The sequence below is a fragment of the Lactuca sativa genome, chromosome 2, assembly GCF_002870075.4.
Source record: "Lactuca sativa cultivar Salinas chromosome 2, Lsat_Salinas_v11, whole genome shotgun sequence".
Lineage (NCBI taxonomy): Eukaryota > Viridiplantae > Streptophyta > Magnoliopsida > Asterales > Asteraceae > Lactuca > Lactuca sativa.
In genome coordinates, this window is record NC_056624.2 from 186,457,754 (window position 1) to 186,463,245 (window position 5,492).

Here is a 5,492-nt window from a genome sequence, read left to right on the forward strand (position 1 = left end):
ATTTTGACACAAAACAGAAAGTGGGAAAAGGATTGAACTTTTTACGAAAGGGGAAGTGCATGAGGCTGGTACTCTAAGATGGATAGGCTTAGAATGCATAGTACCTAATTTGGATGGTAGTAATTTAGGAACAAGTTCAAAGAAAAGAGATCCAGTAGGCTCACTCTTGAATGTAGAAACACCGTTCTTCCCAAATTCAAACTTGATATTAACTTTCTTTTTATCCTCAAAGATTCCATCAGGTTGTGCCTTACTCAAAAAGATCCTAACTTTTTTTCTTATAAGCCCCTTCTCAGTTTTTGATTTCAATAATCTCCAATACAACTTCAATGACATTTATTTCAGGAAGATTGATTAATTTTTGAAATCTATTACCCGAATCAACTTTGTTGGTTATGAGTTGAGTAGTAGTGACACGAGAAAGTGGAGTACCTCTACAAACCCCCCCTGCTCTCCAATAACTTGCACCAAACATCTCCTCCCCTTGCCGTGTAGTTAGAGAAAATTCAACACTTAGTTTCTGACATTTGCACCGTTGCAAAAATTGACAACCATAAAACCAATTGTTCATGTCTTCATCAATTGATTGGAGTTGATGCTTAGCAGCAAATACAAGATCTTCATGTATTAGAATATTTAGTGATACGATCCACTCTGATTCTTGTTCCATATCTATTTTGATTCTCAGCTTTTGAATAGTACGTTGGGTGAAAGAATTGACTTGTATAATTAATCCAAAAAGAGCTTTATAATTCTGGAATTGGGCGGTTGGACCAAAATGATTGCAGTGAAAATCCAAAACAAAACCACCATATTGTTGACTTGATGATATAAATACTTGCTTTTCTAAGCGCTTGGGTACCCAACCTGTGTCATAAAACATGATGTTTTTCTGTGGGTTCTGTTCTTGTGAGCAACTTGAAACTAAGCCGGAAGTGATCTTAGCAAGGAGTAAGATTCTTGACTCCCCTTGAAAACTTTTGAACTGTGGGTAATAACTTTGAGCACCGAAACTAAACCTTTTCAGATGTCGATCTTCCCCTTCTTGGTGAATTAGGTGGGAAGTGACGATAAGATTGGAGATGACACTCAATTTTGGCGCTTCGTAGGGTTTTAATAGTGATTGAAGCAGTGTAATATCGAATTGGGGCGATTGACTGCTCTGTGAGTCGGGCCCAATGGAGTGAACGAAGTGATACGGCAATCTAGGCAAACCACATGGGCCAAAGCGAAAAATTAAATTGGATCCAGCAACAGAGTTAGATGTATTACCCTTCACGCTTGGATTTTCTTCCCGAGTGGCGATGGCGATGGCGGTGGCTGCAGGATAGGCAAGCGCTATTTGTGATCGTTGTGTCACGATCTCCATTGCATCGTGTTCTTCCTCATTGAAGTCCGACGACGAGAATGGTGCCCTAGGGTTCCCGAACTTAAATTTATCAACCTGATCAGAGAACTTTGTATGTTTCCCCCTTAGATCTGCCAAAATCCTTGGTTGAGTGACGAATGGAGTATACTGTTGGGGTTGATCACCAGAGGAAACGTCGACATCTGTAGTAGGCCAGTGGCACAACTCCGATTCAACCTCCTGTTGGTGTTGCTTTCCTTGAGATTCCTGGGATTGTTGGATCATCTTCTCAATTGATTGAGGCATTTCATTGAGTAGCTCTTTCATGGTTCTCGAGAGGTCCTTCATCTGTTTAGATAGTGTCTCAATCTTCTTATCTTGTGAATCCATCCAGTTTTCAAGCTCGATGCATATTTGTGCTTCAGTGGGTTGTACCATGGTTTCACACAGGAAGAAGAGGAATGAAAACCAGCGATTCATGGTTCAAACATTTGTCGAAGTCATAGTAACAGACTATATATATCTGATGTCATATCGGTTCTTTGTTGGACCAATGTCTTCTAACTTGTTCACTAGACAAAATGATAAAAGTTTTGATGCTTTCACTTTGTAAGATGATATATATATGTTATCTTTTCTCGCAATTACAACAAAATGTATTTCACTTTGTGATTCTACTTGGTGCAAAAGTAGAAGACTATGCTATCTGTAACATTAGTAGGAAATTTGTTGGTAACTCAAGGTAAAGGTAGGTTTGGCATACAAGGCCAAGCCAGGTTGTGAATTCTTAGATGATATGTGATAAGCCTCAAGAACTTCTAGTTTACGAAAGAGGGGTAGAAAGGTCAATAAATAATAAAGCAGCTTTGGAGTGTGGTGAAGTGTCTTTTTTCCCCTTTTTTGCTTTATCCATCTGTTTCCGTTATTCCTTCAGGTGGTTATGACCTTAGCACTAATTTTGTTGTACTGCTGTAATCGTGGGGAATATTTCCAGTCGGGTTGTGGTCCCAGTGGTCCCTATTTTGAGGTTTATTCCCTTAGGACTAGGAGAGTATTTAAACATTCAGTAAAAAATTATCGTCGCCTTTAATCACCCCATTTGTTCATCTTTACAGTTCCATTCTTGCAATCGATTTTGGACTTCATGAATCGACTTTGGACTTCAGGGGTCATAAGAGAAGCAAGCAGGACAGGGGTCGTAATGGAGCTCCTAACAGAGCAAGACAAAGGTAAAACTTCCTCATTTTAGTTTGTACTTCTCAATTTGATTTGTGAAAAAGTTGCTAAATGAATTTTATATTTCTTTTGAAAAGTTGCATGTCTTTTGATTACACTAATGCACCATCTCTTTTGCTGTTGTTTTTTCTAGGCATGATGGTTGTGACATGTTGATGATTCCCATAACAACAATTGTGTCTGGATTGAAGTTATCCTTTATACTTTGTCGTGAGGTTCCTGTGCTCTTTCAAAAGGTTATACCTTTGTCCTTCCATTGTTTTCATTTCTTCTTTGAAAAATCAAATCAAAGGAAGCTTATTGGTTCATGAATTGAGAATTGACAAATGCTTTAAGCGGTCTTTGGTGATATTTCAACCGTATAGAACTTAGGTTTGACACGCCTTTATGATGTTTTGCATATATGCCATAATGCCATATTATATATTGATGATTGTTGGAATTCAATGGTTTCACTACAACAAACTTCCACATTCTAATTATGTTTATTTTTGATCATTGATAATGACATCACATGTTTCACAGTTGCTTGCTATGTTGTATACACTTTCACCCTCAAACAAGGCATTGTCCATGTTGTCATCTTTTAGCAGTGTTCTGTCAGAAAGCCAGTAGGCATCATTTTTCCATCAAGCATCACTTGGAACTTATCTAAATCATCAATTGGTTTCTCGTATTGGAAAACACAAAGACCAAAACACCACTACTGATGTTCATGTAAGTATTTTGAACAAAGTGGCCTAGACATCATTATATTTCCTTCACAATCTAATTTCTAACAACATACTCAAATTTAGTTAGGATTTGTGAACGCATTGTATTAGTCATTAATCATGTTTGTGTGTTTTTTTTTGTTTCTGCGTATTTTGTGCATCAGGTAAAGTTGATGGAAGAAAGGAATATGAAGCCACTTGATTTAAATCTTACAGCATTATCAGCAAGATGCAGTAAAGACTTGGAGTTGAATTTGGCTAAGTCATTATTGAGTGAGATGGGCCAATGTACAACTGCTTATCCAGATAATAAGTTGTTTGGAGCAGTAGTCTTAAAGAATTATGAAAGGCAAGATACAACTTTACTTAGTTGGAATTTGATGTACATTGTAGATTAGATGCAAATTTATATATTGTAAGAAATAGAATTGTATGACATTAAATTTATGCAATGGATTCTATTTTTTGTATATGATATTTTATTTTCTATTATGAAACATTAAATACAAATTTAATTTGAAAATAAGTAAACCTAAAAATAATATTTTTTTAAACATTTAAAATTATGATACGCAAAAATGTGTGTCATCTTCATTTATGACATGGCCTTTCTTGACAGGGGCTTTCTTGATACGCATTACGTGTCATTAACACGCACGTCGTAAGGTTACGACACGCAAATGTGTGTCGTCTTCCTTTATGATAGGGCCTTCCTTGATACGCATTGCGTGTCGTAAACGCGCGTCGTAAATACACGTCGTAAATGTGCGTCGTCTCTCTTTATGACAGGGCCTTCCTTGACGCGCATTTGCGCGTCGTCTGAGCCTTTTACGACGCGCAATGAGCGTCGTAAAAGGCTGTTTTTCTAGTAGTGACAAGAATAATACTAATCCCATATGGCCTCAAACCTTTGAGTATAAATAAAACTCCTTTTATTTATCACCATATCGACTACTCATTATTTGTCGTTTCGGGTAATCAACTTCTTACTTGAATTATTACACTTGTCCCATGCTCTTAGCATGCACACAATGTTTACCTATGGTTCTTACTTTGTGAAATAGACCAATTGAGCACATTTCCAATCATTCTCATTTCACAACTCCAAATCCTTTTCCATAAGTGAAAGAATATCAAATTCTTGCTACTTATAGAATATGCTAGATTCTAACATTTTATGCAATTGTCCTTTCGTAAATTCACTGCACCAAAGTCACAAAGACTATTGCCAATGATATTACAAAGTCCTCTATCGGAGATTGTTACAAGACAATTCCTTAGATACGATGTCTCTCACTCAAAGTACATTCCTTTGAACATCCTTTTGCATAAAAGTTTCTAATCTAGTCATAGATTTTTTAATATTCAATTCCCAATATGGACACATTTCCATATTTTCCATATGACAACTTATTCTTAATAGAAACTCATCTATTCATAATAATGTCGATATGGTCCATCCAATATGGAAACATTTCCATATCTTTCAATACTATACTTCCAACTAGTCACAAGCGACCAATCCTCGGCGAACTTTGGATTGTCCTTTGATAGTTGTTTAATTATCTTAGTCAAAACCACTTCTTGTCCTTTTTCCCTCTAAATGCGCTAGACATTTGGAAAATTTTAGAATGGTCAAATATTATAGCATTTGCAATCGATCCTATACCCGAAGCGTATGGGACACAATGCATAATGTCTTACATAAAGATTTGATACTTTATCAATCTTCTGCCATAATAATTTATTTGCTATGTTCTCAAAATTCGAATTGTGAAGAGGAATGTCGTAATCATAATCGAAATTTTAAGAACACACTATGTACCTTTGACTAAATATATTAACATTCCACAACCTAAGCCTTTAGATTTGAAATGAAGCATAATATTCTCTCCCTTAATTATAGCAAAACAACCTTTCAACTCTTACAACTTTGCAAAGTATGACTCTTGTTTTCTATAATTAATATTGCTAACTTGCAATACGTGCCTTGATAATCATACAATCATAACATTTATGCTCCCACTATCATGATGATTATTATAAACATAACACTTATGCTCCCACTAGCTTTGACATGTATTCAGAAACATCTTAGCTTTCAGAAAAACAATGCTTATTGAATTTCTTAAGTTCATGTTTCTAATACTTAGTGCTTTGATAATCTTTTATCAAGGCTTCTTGAACTTATACAC